Source organism: Belonocnema kinseyi, chromosome 8 (genome assembly GCF_010883055.1).
Source record: "Belonocnema kinseyi isolate 2016_QV_RU_SX_M_011 chromosome 8, B_treatae_v1, whole genome shotgun sequence".
Lineage (NCBI taxonomy): Eukaryota > Metazoa > Arthropoda > Insecta > Hymenoptera > Cynipidae > Belonocnema > Belonocnema kinseyi.
In genome coordinates this window covers 57073272-57100919 of record NC_046664.1, presented here as the reverse complement: position 1 = coordinate 57100919, position 27648 = coordinate 57073272, and positions in this window count along the sequence as shown.

Below are 27648 nucleotides of genomic sequence, written 5' to 3'. Positions count from 1 at the left end.
ATCATATATTAGAAGAACATGACGATCATCTTTTACCCATGCGTAGATAAAATTCCCCTTAGCCACTACAGTTATAGGACCCAAAAGTGGAAGTAATTTTCCACCAGGTAACTTGGTGTGAAAACCAGGAATGTCTTCTGGTTCAACTTGAAAATATCGAAATTGAGGAATTCCATTAAATATTCCACGAGGATTCCGCTCAGGCACACGCGTGGAAACTAAAACATCGAGACAAAGAATTTTATGCTAATGAAATTCTTAGATATTATTATTATTAATAATATTGTGGGTTTGTGAATTTTTTTACTAAGGTGGGATTGGGATCGCAGTATGAATTTATTCCCCTTCAGTGATGATCCGCGACAGAATCCAAATTCTTGCCCGCTGCTCCACTCCCCTCGTTGACAACAGTTGATTTGGTTTTTAACCCCCCCCCCCCCCCCCCCCCCCCCCCCCCCCCCCCCCCCCCCCCCGTTCGCCGAAACAAAAGTAATGTTAATTCAGGTATTCTTGCATTTTTAAACTAAGAAAGGTAAATGTTGTGAGCAAAAATGGAAAAATTTAACTTTTATAACAAAAAATAAAAATTGTAAATCTAAAAAAAACGAATTTTCTGCCCAAAAGCTAATTTTTAAAACTAAAGTACTGATATTTCCACATCAAATGACAGGTTTTTAATAAAAAAAAGCGTTGAATTACTGAATAAAAAGTATGATATTTTGATTTTAAAAAGTTTATTTTTTTATCAAAAAACACAAATTTCTAACAGAATACTGGAGCTCTCAATGCAAAACTCAAATTTTCAACTAAACTAGGTTTATTTATTAAGAGAAAAAGAATTTTAAGCGAAATATGCTAATTTTAACAAAAGGTTTATTTTTTAATTAAAAAAGAACCATTTATAAACAAAAATAGTTTAACCTTATACCCTTGTTGTGAATTTTTCAAACAAAAAGATGAAGTTTTAAAAAAAAAGTTTAATTTTCTACCGAAAAAACGAATTTCTAACAAAACTCAAGAATTCACAAACAAAAATTTGCATTTTTAATTGAATAAGATGACTTTTTAAACATGACGATTAATTTTAAAATAAATTAGATAAATTTTCAGTAAAAAACGAAAATTTAACAAAATAGTTCAATTTAAAAAAAAGTAGAATATTTACGTTTAAAAAGAACCATCTACAAATAAAACTCCTTCAACTATAAAACCTAGATGTGAAATTTTTAACCAAAAACGTGATTTTTTTAACAAAAGCATTAATTTCAGCGAAGTTGAAGAATTCACAACCAAAAACTTGAATTTTCAACTAAAAAAGGTGAATTTCTAAACAAAAAGATTGATTTACCACCAAAAAAGATGAAGTTTTAATTCAAATTAAGAATTCTCAACCAAAAATTTTAATTTTTATGAAAAAAAGAAAAAGAAAGTTTTTTATAATTTTCAAAAAAGTAGTCCAACTTTAAAACCTGTTTCTTCAATATTTAACAAAAAAATGAATGTTTAAAGATAAAGATAAATTGGGTATCGAAAAAAAGAAATTTTGAAAAAAGTTTAAGAATTAAGAACCAAAAACTTGAATTTCCAACTACAAAAGATGAATTTCTAAATAAAAAAATTTATTTTATTAGCAAAAAGATGAAGTTTCAATTAAATGGAAGAATTCTCAACCAAAAAGTTTATTTTTATAAACACAAAAAAAAATTAATTAAGTTTATAAAAAGTAGTTCAACTTTTAAACCTAGCTGTTAAATGTTTAACCAAGAAGATGAATTTTTAAACAAACAGGGAAATTTACTGCCAAAAAAAAATAATTCTAATTTTCTAATAAAGTACTTCATCTTGAAAACCTAGCTGTTAACTTTCAAATGACAAAGATACATTCTTAAACACAAAGATTAATTTTTTGCAAAAGAAGGAAATTTTCTTAAAATTACAAGAATTCTCACCCGAAAAGTTGACTTGAGAATTCTTAACAAAAAAATCTGTCCGCTTCGCAAGCACATTCTCAACGCTAGCTACGCGCGCGACTCGCTTCGCCCTCAAGTTTGAGTATTCATATTCTGAATTGTCTACTTAATTAAGTATAGTCAAATATTAAGTTCCTCAAAGCTGTTTAGGCCTTGAGGTACACATTCTCATCATGACACTCGCGCTGCGCGCTCGATTTTCGACAGACATTTGTAAACAGGTATTTTTGGATTTTTTTTCTCGTAACTTTCGTCGTTTTTCCACACATTTTTTTTTATTTTATTTTTCTTAACGTTATTTTTTACCCTCATTAACCATTTTTGTTAATTCATCTTTTTTCGTATCCTACATAGTTTGTCCAAACAATGGATTTTTTTATTTTCCATTATTTTTTGTGCAATCAAAATAAAAAATTTCCAAATTCAGAAAAAATTTGTCTTGAAAATTTTTTAAATGCGCTCACTTTTTGAATTTTTATCAAAAATGGGCGGTTCGCCAACTTGTTCTTTCTTTCAGGACCTGAAAAAAGTGTGCCAAAGATGAAATTGATTCGTTGATTTTTTCGAGAGTTATCGTGTTTATGGACGGACGGACGGCCGGACGGACAAACAGACAGACAGACGCTATTGTGAAAACCTGATTTTCGGATTCAGAGGGTCTCGAAACGTGGAGATCTGTTGAAAAAGTGTGATATCAAATTTTCGACAATTCTTATACTTTCTCAACCATAAATTATGAGGATGGAAAAATGGAATCTACGACTTAAGAAAATGAAATTTTAAACAAAAATATTCATATATACTGCTAAAAAGATGAATTTTCAACAAAAAATATTAATTTTGAAACATGAGGATTAAGTTTCTACCAAACATGTAACGTTACGTTTACCTAACCCCTGGGAATCCCCCCCCCCCTTCAGCAGTAACATAGTTTATGAACTATTCCTCATGCTTTCTGTAACCTCGTAGTTGCAGTTGATGCTATTTTCCTTGCCACGTTTGGGACCGTAGGGGAGTAATTTTCCTGGAAACGATGTTCCCCCACTCTCTAGTCTAATCTTAATGTATGGTGCTTAATGCGAATTGTTTCGCTCGCTACGTATGTTGCCACGCGCGGATCAGTGTTTACAAACATTGAAAGTTCGATTTCCAGAATACAAATTGTGGAAGTAATTATCTCACGTTTGGTTCCAAAAAATTTTGAGCACAGCGTTCTCTCGCGGAATAAACTGAAAAATAGGTTAGTATTTACGAATTATTGATAAACCTTCGATTAAATTTGCTATTCTAGAGGTTATCTCATGTGAGAAAGAAATTATTATAAGACAAAAATATTATGATTTCAAAATTGTTTTATAAGTCTCATTTACAAAGCACATAATGACTTTTGCTCTTTCAAATTTCCTTAAAAGACCTAAACCATTGACGGCCACGTAAATGGCGAGCGGAACAATTCTTGGAGGCCGAGACGTCGCGGTCGTGGAGGGGGAAGAGCTCGACCGAGAGTTAGGGGAAGCGGCAAGGTAAATAGCGGCAAGGTGAGTAGCGTCGACTTATTTTATATCATACGATGAAAACTTTTTTAAAAATTCTAATCGAAAAAATGAACAGGAATGTTTCTTTGCTCCTTCCCAATTTAACTGAAATTCTGTAAAACCCCAAAAGGAGACGGAAATCTCAGATGGACCAAATTTATCATTAAAAAGTCATTCGTTATTTACTACTAAGAATTCAAACTTCGTAAAGTACATAGGAAACTACGCCGGCAATTTCATAGCAAACTACGCTGAAAATTACGTAGAAGACTACGTTCTTATTTTTTATTTTTTAATAATAAATTATGAACTAAACAAAGTATTTATTGGCTTTTTTATGTGCATCATTTAAAATTTTATATGTATGTATTACAATATTATATATTCACCAATAGAATACACCAGGAAGGGTAAAGCAATCACCAGAGAATCAAGGAACCTCATTTTCTCAGACTAGAGTAAACTGTTAAAAATATTTCGTGATTTCTGCGATTCTAATGATTATTCTACAAGATATTTCAACATAAGAGCACATACTCGTAACTATTTCGTTCATCCTTAGAAATTATTCCAATATTTGTAAGATATACAGGAAGCGAGAGGCGCTTCTCTCGAAGATGTTTGTATTTCATCATTCGGTTTTTTTCGCTTGAAGTGAGAAGATGGTGAAAATGTGCAATACATTCAAATGAACTTGAATTATATAATTTATGTCACATTATCAGTTATATTTGCACCACGTATCACAATGAGATAAGAAGATTAATACATTGTATTATGCAAGTTTGTTAAAAAGACGTTAGATCAAGTTTTATTCATATATTTAGAACTTATTAATTTATTAATGAGCCTCAATGAGAAAAGATAAATAAAATGTTTCAAGGAATCTGTATTATCATCATAAAATAACAGAATATTTCAACGGCTTTACAGAATAGATGGAGATAAGATTTAAATTTTTTATGAAAAAATATATTTTCCTTGCAAAACGGAGCAAAAGGAACAGATATTTTTTTGTCGAAAAAAATTTGATTACATTTTTTTTTAATGTATATCGCCGTAAAGTCTGCAAAGAAGTTAAGAAATGCTGCTATAATCTAATGATAATGAGGATTCCATCACAAAATTTGATTCGTAACGCCTGGCATAATAATGCAGATTCCTACCATACCGTCACATTTTTTATTTCCTCACTTATTTTCACACGAAGCGCCACATCGAGTTAAAAATTTTGGATAATAAATAAGAAACACTTATAAATGTTAAATAAATATAAATTAAAAGTTATTATTATTATTATTGTTATTATTATTACACCATTAAGCCATTTCCCTTTCGGGGTAGGCGTGACTCACTCGGTAGGGGAAAGGAGTGATTATGTGAAGGATTTAATTTTGTGTGTTAAAAAGTCTACTTTTTTTACAGAAATGAACCTTTTTGCCCTGAAAATTTGACTGTTTTTGGATGCATTTAAATCTTTTTTATCAAAAATTCAATAATTGTAATAAATTCATACTTTTTGGTAAAAAATGTAACTAATTGTTTACAAATTTTTCCTTTTTATTGTAAATTGACATTTAATGGTAAAAAAAGTCATCTTTCTTTCATTAGGATAAAGTTTCTCCTGAAAATTCACCGTTTAGTGTTTCAAGTTAACTGTTTACAAAAAAGTTCTTCATTTTGGCTTATAATTTCATTTGTTTTTGGTTTAACTCAAATCTATTTTGTTTGTAAATTTAAACACTTTTTTAAATTTTATCTTTGCAGCCCGAAAACTTGTTTATTTTAATAAAGTCATCTTTTTTAGCTGAAAAGTAAACTGTTATGTTCAAACCTTTCTTAGTTAAAAATTAACTTTTTAAAGATAAATTCATCTTTTCAGGTTTAAAAGTCAAATATTTTCAACAAAATACCACTTTCCATCATGAACTAACTATTGTGTAAAAAATTTATTTCTTTTCTATTAAGTTGAACTTTTTGACTGAAAACGCAAAAGCTTAGTCAATTTTTTTTCAAATTACTTTTTCTTATGTCCCTTTTTGTATAAAATATTTTTTATTTGGAATTCAACTATTTTATTAAAAAACTATATATTTCGACTTAACATCTAAGGAATTAAATTTGTTTCTAGTTGAATTTAATATCATATTTATATTGATTTTATTGATTCCCATATAATTCCCTTAGTACTTCAATGGCAACTGAAATACTAGAAAAATAATTTGTAAAAATTAAGGGAGTCTATTTTGCAAAAGAGAGAGTGGAATTTAATGCGACTTTAATACATTTCTGGAAATTTTACGAAAGTTTTTCTTAAATTTAAGTAAAATTTCATGAAAGTTTTTTTTAAATGTCAGGAAATTTTGAAAAAACTAATTGTTCTGTTTTTGTGAAAGGTTTACAATTCGCATATCAAAGGATATTTTTCATTTATATTCACATTCTTTCGGACAATTCTTTCAAAACCTGAATTCCAAGAAGTACAAACTTTTTTTTTATTACATTAAAATCGAACGTCTGGGTTCACAGGCGTGGTACTCTGGCAGTTTTTGTCAAATTTTGACACTTTTCCAATAATCGAAAGTTTATTTGAAATTTTCACCAAAAGCCTTTGGGGTATATCTTTTGATATATGATTTCAAAAATGGTACACTTTCTTACATTATATAAAAATCAACCACATATGTTAACAGACGTGGTACTTAAACAATTTTTTTCTTCGGACTTGGTACTTTTCCAATAATATAAATTTTTATTTCCAATTTTTATTTACAACTCTTGAGGTATAATTTTTTAAATATAAGAGCAAAGAATGATACACTCAGTTAGATTTTCTATTATAATTTTTTGTCTATATTGAGAGACGTGATACTCTTGCAGTTTTTGTAAAATTTGACACGTTGGCGATGATAGAAAATTTAATTTGAATTTTTCCCTGTCATCTCCTGGGCAATACATATTTATTTATATCCGAAGTTTGAAAGTGGTTTAGTCTTTTTTTGTTGGAGAAACTTCTCATTTTTTGTAAAAATTTGTTCCTGAATTTATATATTATTTAGAACTTATTTATTTATTTATTCATATTCTAAATTTATTTATTTAACCGCTAAATTTGTTTATTTATTATGAATATGGAAAATGCTACCTAAAAAATTAATGTGTATTGCTATAGCCAAAAAAGTAAAACATAAGAATTAATCTCTTCTAGAAGTCTTAATTTAGCCTAACGGGGTTATACAAATTTTACGCCACGACTGTATATAGATCGGGCTGACCAAAATTAATTTATACTACTTTAAATCTATATTGGCTGATCTAAAGTTCATTATACTATGTGGAACTACTTTGAAATATTGAAAACTTGAACACCGAATTGGCTTCTATTTATCTGAAGTTTCTGGTTTTTATGTAATAAATTTGAAATCGTAAAAATTAAATTTATAAATCATCCGTTTAATTAAAAAATAGAAAACCTTATACAAACTGAGAAAAATTAGTGCTCTCCAATACTCTTGTGCTGTTAAATAAAATTTTTAAACTATCCGATCAATCTTTTAAAAAATCTTACATCTTTTATGTTAGCACTTTTCGCACATAATTAGTATATTTTTTAAATATGAATATAAAATGGTGAAGTTTCGAGAAATACGTTAACTTTCTAAACAATGCAAATTTTGTTTATTTTTTTGGCTGTTTGTATGCATAATGTTTTGCTTGGAGACATTTTAAACGAATTCATCAAATTTTTTTCTAGGAGATTAATCTTCTACAAGAAACGCGAATTTTTAACAAAATTTCTCATGTTTTAAGCAAATAGTTAAATTTAAAATTCAAGGAAGATAGTTTGTTTCCCAAAAATAGAATAGTTACATTTTGAATATCAAAAATGAATTAAACTTTTTGAAAGTTCACAAAATAGTAAAAGTTTCGAAACAACAGGTGAATTTTCTATTGAATAGACGAATTTTGTACTAAATTTTTAAATTTTCATAACAAAAAGAGAAATCTTCAGCAGAAACATCAAATTTTGAACTGAACAGTTGAATTTTCATCGAAATAGTTTATCTTTTAGTTTAAACAATTGCTTTCTGCCAATCAGCTCTAGCTTTCATCTAAGTAATTAAAATTAAAACCAAACAGGAACATTTTCAAACAAAACTATGAACCCTTAAAAAACAAAAAAAATAGTTTCTTAGAAAGCAGTTCAACTTTCAAGCAAACCCTTGAAATTTGAAACTAAAAAGATTAATTTTAAAACCAAAATGTAACGCTTGATATTTGAGTCAAGAAATTTTATCTTTTATATCAGAAGAAACATTGAATTGACATAAAAAAATGAATTATCTTGACAAAGAGTTGAACTTGCATTTAGAGCATGCGAGCTTTTCACAACAGATGCATTTTCAACTAAGAAATTTTTTTTAGTTAAGAAAGAGAGTATATTTTATCAAAAAACGTGGATTTATAAATCGGAAATGCAATATTTTAAACAAACAATTAAATTTCAAACAAGTAATTAACTTTTTAAATAAGAATGTAAAATTTAAACCAAAATAATAATTCCAATTAAAAAAAAATCCTACTTCGAACAAAAAACATAAGCTTTTATCTAATTGGTTGCATTTTCAACCCAAGAGATTATTTTAATACCCGAATATATGAATTCTCAACAAATCACATCAATTTTCAACCAAATTGATCAATTTTAAAACTAGAAAAGATACATTTTTAACAAAAAATGGAATGCCTACATTTTCGCCTGAAAGAAACTAATTTTTAATAAAAAATAATAATTTCAACAACAAAATTGAATTATTTACTAAATTTTCAGATCTTTCTTCCAAATAGCTGGATTTTCTACAAAAAGTTTTAAATTTAACCAAACAGTTGAATTTTCCAGCAATGAATTAATTGTTTGCTTGAAAAAAATTATTTTTGACAAAGAAAAAAGTATTTCATCAATGTAGGCCTACTATAAAACAAAGAAATGATTTTTTTACTTATATTATGAATCTTAAACAAAAACATTAATTTCTGAAAAATCGTATAAATTAATTTGTAGAAAACTTGTAATAACACTTTTTTAACCAAAAAATATGAATTCGATAGAAAAGAAGAAATTTGATCTCTGAGATGAATAGGAATTTTGATCATCAATAGATTAAAGAATCATAATTTAGATCAATATTAAAGTTCCTTTTTTAATAATTTTAAAATATTAGGTTCGAAAACTGGATGTTTTGCTTGGAACATAATAAAATTCCTAATTTGTGATTCGCAAACCTAAAAATATCTTATGCAAAAAATATTTTTGGTTATGAAGAAGATAAAAAACTTTATTTCTATTTTTTTCGTAAAAAATGTGAATTTTTGTCCAAAAGATTAATTTTCTACAAAAACGGCGAATTTTGAACAAAATGTATCATTTTTTAAGCAAATAGTTCAATTTCAAATATAAAAAAGATAAATTATTAACTAAACATAAAATAGTTACATTTTCATTATAAATCAATTATTTTCAATTTTGAAAAAGTCCACAAAATAGTAAAATTTTATAGAAAACATTTGCATTTTCTACGAAGTAGTCGAATTATCTACCAAGTTTTCAAAATTTTGAAACAAAAAGGTGAATTTTCAGTAAAAAATTTGAATTTTCAACCAAACAGTTAAATTTTTTAGTTAAAACAATCAAATTTACTAATCAGCTCAAATTTTCATCAAACTAGTCAACATTTGAACCATACAGGTAAATTTTCTAAAAAATTATCAATTTTCAACAAGAAAAATTAATTTTTTAGAAAGCAGTTCTACTTTCAACCAAAGAGTTAAATTCAAAAAAAAATGTAATAATTCATATTTTAATCAAGAAAATATTTTCATTTATCCGAGAAAAAAAACATTAAAATAAACCAAAAAACACGAATTATCTTTCAAAAGACATGAATGCACAATTAGAACATGCGTGCTTCTAACAAGAGTTCAGTATTCAACTAATAAATATTTTTGAGTTAAGAAAGACAATACATTCCATACATTTCATTTATCTACTTGCTTGAATTTTCAACCGAAGGAATTATTTTTATAGGTGAAAAAAAGAATTTTCAACAGGTTACATCAATTTTTAACAAAATAGCTGAAACTTGAAACTAAAAAGATTAATTGTTTACCAAGAATGTAATGTCTAAATTTTCGTCTGAAGGAAGTTAATTTTCATTCAAAATAATTAAACTTAATAATAAAATATAATTCGCTACCAAATTTTGAGATTCTTTAGACTAACAGATTATTGGTCTGAGTTGCATTTTTTACTAAAAAAGAAGAAATTTGTAAAAAAGATATGAATTTTTGTACCGAAAGGAGGAAGTTTAATAAAAAATTTTAATTAAAAAAAAAGTTTTAGTCAAGAAAAATGTCTTTGTAAAAAGGATGACTTCTTAGGCAAATGTTTGAAGATTCCAAATATTCTTGTGCTTAAATTTAATGGTAGGCTTTGAAAAAAGAAAATAAAAACTTTCAATTTAAATTTTAAATTCAGCTCCCGTTTGAGTAGAAAATCGAGAGAAAAGGAAAAAATGCGATCCCTGTGATGAATAGGAATTTTGATCATTGATAGATAAAATAATGATGATTTTAATAAATATTAAAGTTTATTTTCAATAATTTTAGAATATTAGGTTCGAAAACAGAAAATTCTGCTTGGACAATTATGCAATTTCTTTTTAGTTATTCGCAAACTTAAAAATATCTTGTGTAAAAAATATTTTTGGTTACGAAGCTTCCCCCCTCCCCCCATGTAAGACACTCTAGAAGAATTTTTGACTTCCACACCCAAAATAATTTACGAAAATTACTTCCTTTTGCTGGGAAAAAGTATCATTTTCCCGGAATAATTTTTTTTTCTAGTTTTCTTGAATGATTCATTTGCTATATTGCGAAGCGAGTTATATCATTTATTTGAAAGTTGCAAGATAAAGCCTTTTGGAACGTCATTTAAATTTTAATATATATATTCTTACTTGATTTTTTAATGTAATGTATTTATTCATTAATGCATATACTTATATGTGTATGTATCTTACTGTGCTTTTGACTGCAAATTAAATTATAGAAATTAAGTTGTGTGCTAATTATTCAAAGGAGGAAAGAGCCAGGAGTTAAATTCAGAGGCAATGAATAAAAACGCAATAAACCCTGATCTCGGGAGTAGAAGACTTTCCAGATTTAATATCCTGGCACATGCATCGGTTTGAAATATTTATAAGGCCTTAGCTTTGCGCTCTATAACCCCTCCTGCTAAATCCACGGATGAAGAAATTCGTTAAGAGCGGATTTTCCATGAATCATGAATGAATATTTATACCCCAAGTCACACACTTCGTCAGAAATAATTTAGGACTTGAACTGACTGAATATTTTCAATATCCCAGATGACCATCTTCTGGTCAAGTACTTTTTTAGTGTATGAAATATATTAAAAACTAAAGTGAGTTTAATACAATTCGGAAATAATCAAGAATTAGGATTAAGGATAATAGAAACATATCTTATCCTTGTTTGTAATTCAGATTATAGAGTTTTAATTTACAAAATCGGGATGCGCAATTGAAAAATTAATTCTTTTTTTCTCTTAGTATAGAATTATTTTCCAGATACTTATACAAGAACTCTTAAATTTTTAAACGAAGTTTATAATTATTTTACTCTCAATATTTTGAAAGCTTCCAATTAGTGAGTAGATAATTTTCAGATTATTTAAATTAATTTAACGTTGACGTTTTACAATATTTAAGTTTCTTTAATTTTGAAAAAATAAGAATAGCAGTGATTCTTTTACAGATTTCACGTTTTAGTAAAAAAACTGTCCAATTATTTTGAATGTCACTTGATACTACGTGATATAATACTCAATAATAATATATTTGACATGTTTGAAATTTGAATTTAATAATTTTAGATTTCACAATTCTAAATGTTTGGTTTCCATACTCGAGAATAAATTCAAAACAAGTAAAGCATTTAGACAATAATTTCTCTAATTCACTGAGAAAAAATTTTACGCATTGAAAATTGAATTATTCTTTATATGAAAATACTACAAAATATTTAATTTAGTTTGCAATCTCAAATTTGCAAATTTTAAGTGTTTTGAATAGAAAATTATTACGTACAATATTCTGATGCATGATTGAAAAATAATTATTTTTAAATAATTAGTTTTAAGACGCTAATATAAGAATGATTCAGTTGTTAATTGAAGTTTGTAATTGTTTTAGTTTAAATGATACAAGTTTGAATTAATGTGTTTTGAAAGTTTTCAATTAGAAATTATATAATTTTCATATTTTTAGAATAATTAAACTTTGAAGATTTACAATATCTATATTTCTTTAATTTTTAAAAGTGAAAATGGCGGTGATTTTTTAAAAAGAAATCACATTTGTTTGCAAAAAATTACTTTGAACTTTACTTCAGACTGCGTGATATGATACTAAATAATAATATGTTTGACATGCTTAAAACTTAAATTAATTAATTTTAAATTTTAATATTATAAATGTTTGATTTTAATTTTCGACGTGGAACAGTTTCTGGCATTTTAAATTCCTCGAAATCGCAGAATATGACATTACAAAACTTGATATTTGCACAGTTTTTAATGTAATGACTCCGGAATAAGTTAAAACCAATTAAAACGTTTAGACAATAATTATTGAGAACAAATGTAGTAATTTAAAATATGATTATTCATTATTTTTTAATATTACAAAAAACTCGATTTATTTTTCAATCTTAAGTTAAAAAATTTTAAGTATTTTAAATTAAAAATGATTTAAATTCAAAACTTTTCCCAATTTTAGAAATTTTAATCTGAAATTATTCAACTGCGTAACTTTTCAATTCAAAATAAACTTGTTAAATTTCAAATTCTTTGAATTAGAAATCATACAATTTAAAATCCTTTTGGATGAAACTCACCAATTTTCAAACTTTATAATTTCGAAAGCTTCTGATTAAAAAATTTTCAATTTCAAATTATCTACTTTTGAATGCTTTTCTGCGGGAATGATACAAGATAAATTGTTTTTTATTCTGTTAGAAAAATTGGTATTTCTTAAACATTTTATCTGATTAAAACTGGTTTTATTAAAAAAATGTTTTGATTAAAAATGATGTAATACATTTTAAAAATTTTAACTCTTTCATTTCGAAACCATAATTTTTGGATTTTCGAATTGTTTAACGAATATCAAGATCTGCAAGTGGCTGTTCGATTTTATGTAAACTTTATAAAATTATAGTGTTATATAACAGATATTTGGGGTTTAAAGGATTTTTGAAAATTTTGAAATTACGAGAGTTATGCTAGGTTGAATTTTTGCATCACATTTTTTTTAAATATTTATATTTCTGAAACCATTTATTGAATTTTAATAAAAACGGTAGAAGTTATCGACAAAAGTATACGCTTTAAATTGAAAATCAAAAAATTTAATTTTGAGTAACAAATGTCCAAAAAATTTTGAATTCAGTTTTTCGTTAAGAAGGGAAAAAAATTCTGTTTTTTTCTTAAGAAAATTCAATTTCAGATAATTTCACATTTAATTTAAAAAATTGATGCTATATTAAAAGAATTTTAAATTCATTAAAACCTGACATAAATTGATGTAATAACTAACTGAAAATTATTTTCAGTCTGTTAGATGAAAAAAAAAAGGAAACTAATTTTTTGGTTATTTGCAATCATTAGATACTTAAAAACCATAGCTTTTTTTTTGAAATACAACAGATACTGATGTGCAATTGCAATTATTTTAAACCGACTTTTCTCAATTATTTAAACAATTTTTGTAAACAAATACACATTTCGACGATTTTCTTTATTATTTTGTTGTAGCCAAATAATTCTGTTTGGTTAAAAAATATATACGTGGCTGAAAATAATAATAATAATGGACACTAATGTTTCTAAACAATTTTTACTAACAAATACACATTGCGATAATTGTTTGCGTTAATTGCCAAATTTTTTTTGTGCAATGACCTAGTACAGTCTTGCTAAAAACCCTGGCTACCATGTTTTTCATAGCATCAAAAGTTCTTAATTATAATTATAAAAGTTTGGAAACAAAAATTGTTTGTAAAAAATGGTTTATTTTAATGTAGAAATGTTTTCTATAAACAAATTGCATATTTTGACACTATTTTATGAAAAGGCTTAGTTTATTACGCAACAAAATCATGAAAAAAATGGTCAAAATGTGTATTTGTTCACAAAATTTTTTTAAGTTGTTGTTAAAAGTCGGTTTCAAATAATTGTAATCGCACATTGGTATATATCTCCTTTCATACAAAAGATATGCATTTAAAGTAACTAATAATTTTAAATAACGTAAAAATAAGTTTCGTTTTTATTAGTTCCTTTATCACTTTATTAACATATTGTATGTTAATCTGACTATGAATAATTTGTAGTTAGTTATTACACCAATTTATGCCAGGTCTTAATGAATATGAATTCTTTATAAGATTTAACATCATTTTGAAAAAAATTAAAGGTGAAATTATAAGGAATTTAATTGTCTTGGCAAAAAACGAGACATTATTCCCTTCTTGGCAAAAAACTGAATCCAACATTTTTTGTACATTTTTTTGGTCAAAACTAAAAAAAGGATTTTATTCATTTTAAATTTACAGCGTATACTTTTATCTATAACACCTATAATGTTTATTAAAATTTCTGAAATTGTTTCAGAAATATGGATATGTCAAAAAAATGTGATGACGAAATTCATCATGGCATAACTCTCGTAATTACGAAAATTTTCAAAATTCCCGTCGACCTTATATGTCTATTATATAACACTATAGTTTCACAAAGTTGACTTGAAATCGACCAATCACTTGCAGATCCTGATATTCCTGACGTATACTGACCCCTATATTATTAATGTTGGAAAATAAAATTGGAGGGACGCGAACGTGGGCTTCGTGCGATTGCATTTTCTACTAGTATTTAATAAATTTTTTGGTTAAATTTAACCACATAAAATATCCATTTATCACCCCTCCCCCATCCCACCTATTTTATTTCATTTCTGCTTCACTTTTTAGAGCATAATATGTCAAGAATAATAAGTTATGTTTATCCTGCATGCGATAAAAATAAATTAACTGCTTCAGTACAAAACGTGATGATAAACTCACAGGGTCAAAAGATGTACCGAATTCACGTTTTCCACAATTGTGTTAGTTCTGAACAAACTTTTCTCAGAGGGCGACACCGTCAAGCAAATATAGAGTTTAAAATATTCTCACATAAACCAGGCATGTTTTCCATTTATTTTGTTAGCCACCTCATTATAGTGACGCAGAAAAATAGAATCGAGACAAAGGGAATTTTAAATATATTTCCTTTCTCAACTTTCAAAGGTGTTAGTTCACACGTAATTTATATACACGAATAATATTGTTTGTCAAAAAAATGTATAACTTATTAAATTTTATTAAGTACGAAGTCTGTAAGAAACTTGATTTTTAATAAAAATGGGAAGCTAATAGCACAAAAAGTGGCAAAAAAATATTTCATTTGTTTGAATTGAAAGAGGAGTTGGAAAACAACGTCGGTAATCCGCTGGACCGCTTAGCTGTCTGCCCTGCTGATTCATTGTATTCCGCATTTTCCGGTTTAATTCAGGTAATTCGGTGTAATCCGCTAATTCCAAAATAACAATCAAAGAAATTTAAATGATATTAAAATCAAATTTGAAATCCTATTTAAAGTCTAATAATCAAGGTAATGTGCAGAATTCCTGAACGTAAATCGAAGAATCCAACGAACAAATTTAGAAAAGAACCATGAAAAGTTCTTCTTGAAATTTGAAAAAATATGAGAATTTTTTCATAAAAAAGAACACAAAAAATTTTCTGCTTTAGACAAATTAGAAAAGAAGCAAGAAAAATGAAAAGGCAACCAACGTTTCCCTTCCTTGTGGTTTTTTTATTTTTTTTATTATGAAATCACAATCAAAAAACATTTGTAAAAAGTTATTAGGACAAAATATAAAAAAATGCTTATCTTTCACAAATTTCAATATGAAAATTCATGGTACTTTTCCACATTTGGTCATTAGAGTTATGTTTTTTTTTGTAGAACAACTATAATTTGATGATTGTGAATTCTCTCTTGTCAAAGCTCCTTCGGCTTTAACAAACACATTCTTATCACGTATCTCGTGCTTCGCACTCGAGTTTATCCCTGAAATTTTATATCATTCCCATAAATGTATATTATTATAATTCGTAACTTGCATTGGTATTGATACATGCGAAGTTTCATTGTCCCGTATAAAAAAATGCGATATCTTTGAAAAAAATGTTGTTATTAAACGTTAGTTGCAACTTTTGTTGTTTTTCCATCAACTGAATTTTCTCATTTCCAATGTTTTCGTTATGATTTAAACTTTACACATACGGTCTACTGAGCAGCCTTACCGTTTTGTAACTTCTTAATTATATATATATATATATATATATATGCATATGTATATATATATATTTTATGAAAATGTTTTAATATATTTAAGAATCTTTGAAATACTCTGAAATTGTTGCATGAAAAAATGTAACGTTTTGATATTCCACTATTTTTTATGCCGTCAAAATATGCATGTTGAATTTTTCAAGAAACTTAAAGAAGTTGCTATGATAATCTTCTAGGGCATTCATAAAGCATCATTTTTTCTCTTTACCTTTTTTAATTTCGTGCGCTATTTGGCTTAAAATGCTCATTTTCATTTGGAAAGAAGTTATCAGGATAAATTGTTCGAATTTTAGAATACTATGAGCAACTGTAGGGAGAATTTTTGATTTAAAAAAAAAGTGGTTTAAAAAATATTCAACATCTGCCTGCTTTTTTTAATTTTTATCCGTAATGACTGGCCAACGAACTTCACCTTTAGTTTACGACACTTAACGAGTGTACTGAAGGCTAATCTAATAGATTAATTTTTTTTTAAGTAATCGAGTTCATAGACAGAAATACACATAGTTGACACTTTCGTAAAAATCTGTTTTTCAGATTCAGGAGGTTGCAAAATCATGTTAAACAAAACAAAACTCCAACGACTAAATTTGGACCGCAACAAATAAACAAAAACCAAAAATACTATTGTAATCTGAAGAAAACAAAAAACAAATAAGATTTTCGGACGAAAATAAAAATGAGGAAAGAAAAATGAGAAGGCAGTCAACCACATCCCCTTCATTCTCCTTTTCCTTCTTTCGTCTTTTTTATTTTTATTGTCATCTAACTACAACATAATAAAAATAAAACATAAATAATGCAATTTTATTTATTTATTTTTTTATTTTGTTATTTTGTTGCTTTAAAAGACAAATTTTTATTTAAAAAAAATTAACATTCAACCAAACAATCAACGAGTGAACTTCAATTATATAGTCGAAATTTTAACTAATGCACACACTACACACACACACACACACTGGAATGAAAGTTCATTTAGCGGAAAAGGGTTATTCAACAAAGTACTACAATTGTCAATAAATTAGCATAATTATCAACTAAAAATATGCATTAAATTATGATATTTGAATTTAACGCTAGAAATGGAATAATTAAATTTTCAGTTAGCAAAATTAATTATTGAAAACAGAAAACGAACTATTTAAAGTTTACTTCAATGTTAAAATAAGCAAAAAATATTTGTAGAAAATAATTAAATTTTGAATCTAAAATAAGAATTAAAAAATAAAAAGCACTCGAATTTTCATATATGAAAACGACTTTTTATTTACATTGTTGAATTTTTCAAAAAGTAGTTTATTTTTTTAGCAAATTTTTGAATCTGCAACAAGAAGGATTCATTTTCCACTCGAAAAAAAGGATTAAAAAAAAATTCATCAGTTCAGAGCAAAATAGCTGAATTTCCAATTCAGAGAGATAAATTGCATTACGATAATTAAATTCTACTGGAAAGGGAATAGTTAAATTTTCAGTCAAAAAAATAATTGCAACATTTGTTTTAACGGTATAGCTATATTTTTAGCTAACAGATCTGATACGAGAATAGTTGAATTTTTACCTAAACATATGAAGTTTCAACATAACAGATACAATTACTACCATAGAATACGCTCGAAAAAATTTTTTTTCCTGTAACATAGATTGTCATAAACTTTTTTTAAATAAATACGTTTTTCTTTAAAAAGATGACTTTTTTAATGAAAATGTAATATTAAAATTTTCATATAGAGAAAATTAATTTTCAACGCCAATTTTTTACATTCTTATAAGAGAATGTATTTTATTTGTGTAAAATTTGACCTCCCCCCCCCCCAGATTTCGTCAAATGTCGACGTTTTGAAACCGCCTAAGTCAAAATTTAAGAAATTCAAATTAGACCAAAATCCAAATTAAAAATCCTATTTACCCTCCAGTAATCAAATTGATGCAAAATCATATTAAATAAAACAAGAATCCAACGACCAAATTTGGACCATAACGAATAAACAAAAACCAAATTTCGGCGTTGGATTCTTGTTTTATTTAATAGGATTTTGCATCAATTTTATTACTGAAGGTTAAATGGGATTTTTAGTTTGGATTTTGCTCTAATTTAAATTTCTTAAATTTTGATTTAGGCGGTTTCAAAACGTCGACATTTGATGAAAACTGGGGGGGGGGGGGTCAAATTTTACACAAAGTGTATTAGTGAAAATTTCGACTATATAATTGAAGTTCACTCGTTGATTGTTTGGTAGAAGTTAATTTTTTTTAAATAAAAATTTGTCGTTTAAAGCAGAAAATCGGTCCTCTTTTTAGAAAACTAGTATTTTTGGTTGTCAATTGTTTTTTTTTTTTTTAAATATTTTCTTCAAGCATATTTATGAATAAAATATGTTTATTTCTGAAAATGAGTTTACGAAAAAAAAATATTTTTAACATTTTCGTCCCCCTGCCATAACTTCCAAAACACTTAAAATTTAAGATTGACATTTGCAAATATTTTTATTGGCTAGATTTCAATAGTTAAAATCTCAACTATTCGTTTAATATGTTATTTATATGATTACAAATTCTGAAATTGTGTTGAAAAGTAATCCATCTTGGTTCAAATTTCGCGTGAGCCCTGTTTCATCTGGGTAATCCACCATAATACGGAATAATTTTAGATAATACAGAGTAATTTTGCATATAGAGGTATTCCGGTGTAGTCCAATATAAATCATAGTAATCTGCCTTAACTAGACCTAATAATAATAATCCTGATAATAAAAATCTACCCGCTTCGCAGGTACATTCTCGTCACCCGTGACTCGCCCCGCTCGCAAGTTTAAGCGCGCCTAGGACGCGCGTCTGTTGATTCTCGCGCTTCACGCTTCATAATGGGTTACCTCGCGCTTCCCTCTCCGATGTTCATTTTTTGCATTTGGAATGATTTTAAAAAACTTTATAAAAAAAAAATTAAAATCGTGCGCACATCAAAATTTGAATTTTCAAATTTGTCCAAGATAATCCATAAAATTTGTTATAATACTCTTGTAGGTCTTTTAAAAATCCACGTTCTTCTTCTCTTGACTTTTTTCATATGGTTCATTGTTTTGCTTAAATTTTTGATTTTCGAAGGATTACAAATTTTTTTTTAAATGCTATAACTCTGAGAATTTTTTTTATTCAAAAAATTGAATTAAGCTAAATTGTTTATCTTTTTTAATATTGTAAAAATCCGTCTCTACAATTTTCTAAATTCGCTTGCTTTTTAAATTTTTATCAAAAAGGGCTGGTTAGCAAACTCACCCTTTTTTGAGGACCTGAAAAAAGTGTGCTAAAGTTCAATTTTATCCGTTCATTTTTTTATTCATGATTTTCGGATTCAGGAAGTCTTGAAACGTGGAGATCCCTTGAAAAACTGTGGCTTCAAATTTCGGACAATTCTAATACCTCCTCAATCAGAAATGATGGGAATGTAAAAATTTAAAATGTTCGAAACTCAAACGACATTATCGACTCTATTTTTAAAGTGGTCTGGATTGGACTCTGGAGACTTCGGTAACCGGCAACGAAATCAGTAAAGCTCCTGTGCCTGGTTGTGGTAAAACGTATTTTTGCTGCGGACGTAAAATTCGGACTCTCGCGTTTGGCTGGCCACTCGTGCACATGGCACGTAGGCGAAGGGATCCTAGACAGGATACCATCTAGACAGAACTTCCGCTTACGCTATTCGACGTGAAAGATTCACGGGATTCGTGCAAACATCCTGGACCGCGAATTATTTATTCGCTGGGCCACAGAGAGAGGCAGTGACGACCGCGAAAAAAATTGCAGCGAAGCTCTAATTCCACAGCTGAAATTTCTCTTCCTCTAGCCTTTTAAAAAGAGAACGACCACAAAACTCTGACATAAAGTTTCTGCTGAGAAATAGAGAGAATTCATTTTCCAAACTGAACAGCCTTTTTAATTTTCAAGATTGCTTCTCATCCTTCTGTTTATTAATTACCATTCAGTTATAGATCTTTCCTAAAGAACAAGCCAGTTCTAATCAATCGAATGACACAATTGGCGAATTTACGGAAATTAGGTGTAGCATCATGCAACAAATTTTTAAAGATAATTTTTCATTCGGATAGGACCCTGGTGAAAAGTTTATTCACTGAGTTTAATTTCTTTCTAATTAGGTTATACTTCTAAATATCCCTTTCGTCCAAAAAAATCAAAAAAGGATAAAAACGAAACAACAGAAACTACTTTGTTTCTTTTTTATACTATATTAGATGAATTCAAAGAAGAAATAAAATTCCTAATGTGTAACACTTACAATTACTTTCAATTTAATCAAAATTATTATAGACAAACTTTTGCGACACTCATTAGATCTCCTATTTCTAATAATTTAGCGAGTTTGTTAATGCAAGATTTAGAATAAAAAATGTTTGAATAATTAGGTTTACAAATTATTGCATACTTAAGGTATGTCGATTAAACTTTTTTAATTATTCATAAAGATAAGATTGAAACAAAAACTATTAAAACCTTTAAATTCATACAGAAAAGATTACAATTCACACATAAAACATAAAATAATAATACCATCAACTTCCTTAATATTAGCATGATAAAAAATGATAATAGTTACATCTTAATAAATTGGTTTCGCAAATCAACCTACTCTGGTCGCTCACTCAATTATCTTTCAAAACATCCTTTTCAACAAAAAATTGCTATTATAAAGAACTCACTAGACCTAGCTATTTTGCTTTCTGATAATAAATTTGATAAAGATAAATTTAAAAATATAAAAAAACATCTTTTTTAACTCATTTTCCACGAAATAATATTGATAAACATATAGATAATAGATTAAAAGAACTTACGAACAAAAACCTATTACTTAATCCTAATAACTTTATCAAAAAACGATTTACTCCAAAAATCAATATAACTATTGCTTACTATAGAAAAATTTCATAAAATATGAAAAGAAGTTTTAAAACGTATTAAATTAACACCAATTTCAGTATAAAATCTAAACTTGATTAATTGATTGAACTAGGTAAGGATCAATTAGAATCCTTAGGAAAAAATAACATAGTTTATCGTTTTACTTGTAATTGTCGAAAATGTCTCATTTGACAAACTAAAAGACCCTCACACATCGGACTGATAGTGTCAGACTAAATTATGAAAATATTCTTAACGACCTTTTACATAATAATCTAAATTATAATATTCCTAATTTTTTTCTACGGAATGATATTGAAGCTTTCTATTAGGAAAGTAATCCGACAAAAAGTGCTTTACTGAAATGGTTTTTATAAGAAAGAACTAGATAATAGCCTTAATAAAATCACTGATATTGACCATCCAAACGAATGATACAATTCTATTCAAGAATTTTTTTGTAAAATTTTACGACCCAGAAGTTAGCTATGCATATAGATTTGAAAAATCGACCTTGAATAAAAAATGAACTAATAGATGTAGCCAAAATGTAAAGACACAACCGGAATCGTCTGAGCCATATCTCTAGGTGTTTTTTCACTTGTTTTAAAAAGTCATTTTTTAAACAATTACGTAATTAATTAACATATATCCTTCATTGCGAAAAAAAAACAAAAGTCCTGAAGAAAAAGTTAAGATAGTTCTGGATTCTTCTCGGCAATATCTCCAGGTGTTTTCTCATTTTAAAAAAAAATTAATTATTACACAATTTTATTGTTTAGAACTTTTAAAAATTTATTTAACAATTTTAGTAAACAATTCAGAGTTGTTAAGTGAAAAATAACATACCTTGAACTCTCTTTAATAAAAAAAATGTTAAACAAGGCAAAAATGTTAGTTAAAACATTGTTTTTGCCCCCTCTGAGTACACAGCTTTACGATATCCCATGGCGCATATGGATTTGATTATTTATCCTTTATTATAAAAAAACCAAAAGTTCTGAAGAACAAGTAAAGATAGTTATGGATTCTTCTCGGCAATATCTCCAGTTATTTTTTCATTTTAAACAAACCTAATTGTTTAAATAATGGCTTTTTAAAAAAATTGAAAAAAACACCTAGAAATATGGCTTAGACGATTCCGGTGGTGTTATTATTTTTTGGCTACGTCTATTATTTCATTTTTTTTCAAGGCCGAATTTTCAAATCTATATGCATAGCTAACTTCTAGGTCGTAAAATTTTTACAATATTAGTATCAATTGATTATTTTCAATTTTCAATCTTATTTTTGTCCTTTTTTTATGCTTCAGTAAAGCAATTATACATCAAAACATTCTTTTTGGAAATTTAAATATAAATACTTTCCACTTTTGAAACTTAACCTCTTGAATACTTAAAATTTACTTCTAACCATTACAAATATAATTAATTGTTCACAGAATTTCTGCATAACAATTTTAAGAATTACAATTTTCGTCTTTTTTAAATTAATTCTAATATAATTTGGATTACGATAATTAACTCCTAAAATGGAATGGAATTTTGTTTTTAATTCGTAAGTTTTTATTACTCTTTTTTAATTGTTATCTTATTATAAGGTTAATAGGTTTATTCTATTTTCCTACCTTCTCTAGAATATGAATTGTTACCAAGGAGTTTTTCTGAGGATGAAAACAGTGAGTTTTCGAAAAATTGGGAAAACTCGTAATTACAATCTTGTCCGATGGAGTTCTAAGCAACCTAAGTTTCTTTTTTATCCTAGTTTATCGTTGTTCCTTTTTCCTTTCCTGTAGATATTATCTCTTTCTAGCTGTTCAAACAAGTTTTTGAATTTGCTGGCATCAAAGAAAAATCGCATGAGCCGCAAAATAGGCAGAGATTTTTTTGTGAAGCTTATCAGCGCAGTTCGTGGCATCCAGAAAAGGGAGCTGATAGCAAAAACTATCGGGGCCATACCGGTTACAACAAAAACTTTATACTGTGCACACAAAGCATTGAGTGCAATGAGTCTGCAGCCCTCCACCCATTTGACCTCCGTGTCCAACGAGCTTGTACTGCAATGCTGCTTGCACGCCAATGTCAATCCGTTCTCGACAGGATTTATGGTGAACGATGCATTACGTAAATTGTGAACGATGCGATCCAGACAGTCCAAGAGTGAGAGAGAAAGAGAGCGCGAGATGCATTACCCGCCGGGGATGTGTTGCAACGAAACGCATCACACCCATACAAGAATGTAATTCCACGAAGCGATTACTCCATTTACTGTCAATTTACTGCCCTAGAATGGTTCAAATTTTCCTTCGCGATTACAGGGAAACAGTTTCAAATCGGTATACTGCTCAATTAATGAAGCTAGACATGGTCAACAACTACCTTTATCACGGAAAAACAGAATCCGTAGGAAATATAAACTCCAGGGTGGCCTCTGGACCGGAAATCCGGAAAAATCGGGGAATCAGCGGGAATTTTTTGAGACTGGAGAAAGATAGTAAATTTATTTCTTCATCGGGGATTTTACAAATTTTCAGAAGAAAAGCCTTATAAGTTCGATTTCAACCATTTTGTAAATAATTAAAATGCAGTCTTGAAGGTTAAAAAAATGAAGAACGTTTGAAGCTGAATTTCCGTTGTTGATAAAAACAATATTCTATTATCAACTGTAAATATAATTGAATAAATTATTTTTTAAATAGATCTGTAATTTAAGTATAAAAAACTGAACAATAATTGACTTGACAAAACCATTCAAAATGCGTTTAAAATTTGAGAATTTCCAGATTGGAACTGTTTTAATTTGAAAGTCTTAACATGAATTAAAATTAATGTAATATAATTTATTTTGATAATTTTATTTTTTAGTAAACATTGTAATGATTTATGAATAAAATATTTTTAATTCGAAGTTTTCGGTATTCCTTTATATTAGTTTTTATATCAATTTTAATGATTCAATTGATCAGAATATGGTTTTTATTAACCTTTTTTACACATTATAAAATGTAAACATGCGGTAGAAACTTTTTTAAACTTTAAAATAACTTTATAATAATACACACGTGATTAGAGACATTTATTTAATTGCAAATATTGTTTGATTCTTAATTATCCATTTTTAACCCCTGTATATTGAAATTTTCAATTTTGAAAAAGAATGAGTATTCAATGTTTGGCAATATTTTACTTTTCATTCAAGGCGAGTAAATTGAAACAAAATATTTAAAAGCAAACATTTTGAAACTGCATTGCTTCACATAGAAAGCTTTGAATCTCTAGAATTTCGAGGAGCTTTGCAACTTTTAACACCACAATTTTAATTTTTCTATTTAAAATTGATGTGTGAGTAAAATTTTTAAATGTTGATGTATAAATAACAATTGAACACTTATTAATTGTAGAACAATTTGAGTTCAAGGGATATTTATAAGTTTTAAAAAAATTCAAAATTAATTAAAATCTTGAAGTAATTTTAAGTAATTCAAACGAAGTTTGTTAAGATTTTTTATCAGAACTTCTAAATATATTTTTAAATTGATCGAAAATTTTAGGAAAATCCTGCAAACTGAAAAAAAACTTATAATTTTCCAGGTTCTTTTTGATAATTTGGGAAATCTCTTGAAATCTTTTTATATTTTTAGTTACAATAATTTTTCAAAATGAAAAACCCTGCATAATTTTTCTAGGAATCTTAAGGAATTTTGTTTATTTATCTTAAGTCTTTTACAGTTCTTAAAATGATTCTCAAATTTTTGTTCTGAAATCTGCAAAGTATACATTTTGTTGTAAATTCGGCTGAGAGTATGGGCACCAAAATTTCGTTACGATTAACGAAATTTGTTCTTTACACACACTTCGTTTAAATTATATGAAATAATTGCAAGTCTTAAATTTAATCAGGATCTTTTTAAAAATTCTAAATATTTCTTAAAATGACTACCTTATTATGTCTAAAAATAATTAGTGTTATTTTCTTATTTATCAATTTAAATTTTAAAGATTTTTTTCAATTTGCAGGATTTTCTGAAAGTTGTAGGAAAACTGATTTAAAAATATATTAAGAAATTCCAAAAAAATTCGAGAAACGTTTTTATATTTGAAAAATTTAAGGTTATTTCTAGATTTCCTAAGATTTTGAAATAAAACGTTTAAGTTTTTCAAGGGTGCCTAAATTATTAGAAATGGAAATGTTTTAACTTCTCATTCAAGAACTGTTAAGTTAAACAAAATTATTTTTCAATCTTTAATGTGTCTAGCTTCAACTATCTGAAAATGATATAATTTAAAGATTTTTTGAGGTTCATTGCTTGAATCTTTCATTTGAATTATTGAAAACCTTAACATGAATTTATATTTTTTGAACTTAATTTAAATGTTTGAACTCTATACTTTTTAAAAGTTCTAAATTTCACAAATTATCTGCATTTCATTCAAAAGTTTCAATCGAAAAGTGTTAATACCCTTCGTTTTATAAGTTTCAATTATAAAGCATTCGAATAAATCATTTTGAAATTGGAAAACTTCTAAAATTTAATTTTAAAAGTTTAAAATTGAAGAGTTGTAACCGGGAAAAACCCGGGAAATTGACGTGAGTTTTTTTCTTTGATTAAGACGACCCCCCTATTATTTGCCATTTTTTATAACAGAAGAAAACAATTCTAAAGAAGCAGACCGTGTCAGTCTTATTAATGTTCAATAACAGTCTGCATTTACAAGCAGCAGCAATCTTCACAGTAAATCGAGAGTTGTAAAAAGTTCTGCATCTCAATTCAGTTGATACGAAAGTCCGTATCAATATAAATAAAGAAAAGCCAGTTGTATTTTTGATTAGTGTACTGCATATCAAATTGTTACCTTAAGATTTAGTGTGTACGTGATTGTGAAAAACAACCCTTGGTAAGTTTCAGAAACAACAACCAATATGAACAGTCAATGAAAATTCGTAACTATATTGAATAGCCATATTCAGTGACAGAAAAAGCATTACAAAGATCAATAGCAACACCTTGATATACGTACATTCAATGAATGCTAACAATAAATTAGGAGAATACGTGACATCGGAAAGTAACAAGATAGTTGAATAAAAATGTATAGCAAATGTGAAAAAAAACGTTTATCAATATTTGATACCAGTTTCTAGGATCAACAAAGAACTAATTCAGACCATAGACTATAACAAAATCCGTAACCTTTAATAAGAAACCTTTTGTTTGGAGCTAATAACAATTCCTAGTAACTAACAATACAGAATTTCGCATTGTTTAGAAATGTACAACTGGTCATGATCATAGCTATTATCAAGAAGCAAAAAATCCACATCAATTATCAATAATAAGGTTAAACAACATCTTATATCGATATCACGTAAGAAGTAATAAAAATCTTATTAATTATAGAAAATGACCACTAGCAATGGTCATTTGAACTATCGAAAAACAGTAAGTGTGTAGCCGATATTATTTCCGTGAGCAGTCAAAGGGGTGCATTGTTTCCCTAACAAAACTTTGTAAATTCGTAGGAGCGTGACTAAAGCAACCACAAGGAAATTGAACAATTATATTTAAAACCCGTCAACAACAATCCACAGTTACGTAAAATAATAACCTACATAGCAGCGTTTGATATCGTTATCAACGGATAAACAGAATACGCAGTGAAGATAAAATCTTTGAAAATTCTCCTATAAATAAAACTGACAACCCCTAGCATGACAGAATATAAATATTAGTAATTTAAATCCTCAAAGTAGTCTGAAGATAACGTTTCTCAAGTATTAGGGACTGCTGGTAACTCAACAAGTTAGTAACTGTAGCAAGCATACTTAGCAATGATGAATGAATCTTACAACGATCAATGGTACCTTCTAAAACACGTACACTAAATTCTATAGGCAAATAATGACAATTCATGGCAGCAGAAAATGATATCATAGTTTAATAAATATCTACAGCCATTGTGTAATGGTTGATAACAATTCCTCTATTGAGAAGGAACAACTTATAATCATAAGCTATAACACACTTAGCACCATCCAATAAGATGCTTCGGTAACAGCTTATAGCAGTCCCCAGTAATTTACAATACAATATTTATTTACGTCGAACAATAACATGTTAAAATAACCATAACAGCGACCAATAAGAATAACAAGTAAATATCAATAACAACCTTCATCGCTTGCTAACCTCGGTCCATAGTATCATGAAATAACAATTACACCTAAATCTCCAAATCAATTTTCATCGTCCTAAAACAAAAGCGTTAACAAAAACAATAACAAATTTAACAGTGATCAATAGTATCGTGAAATAACAATTACACCTAAATCACCAAATCAATTTTCACCGTCCTAAAACAAAAGCGTTAACAAAAACAATAACAAATTTAACAGCGATCAATAACTATCTCTTGCAACAATTTCCATGTAGTTGTTATCAGAATGTAACATTTTTTTCAGGTATGAAAGTATTAATAATAATAATATTAAAATAAATAATAATAATAATAAAAATAATAATTTACATAAAAATATAAGATCATTCATAATAAATGAAATAAATATGGTTGAATATTATCTCATACAAAGACGCAACATTTTGAATTTAAGAAAAAGTAATTAGGAACAAATTTGGAATTCAGTTTAAATCTGATAAACTACCAAGGGAGCATTCACATATTACATA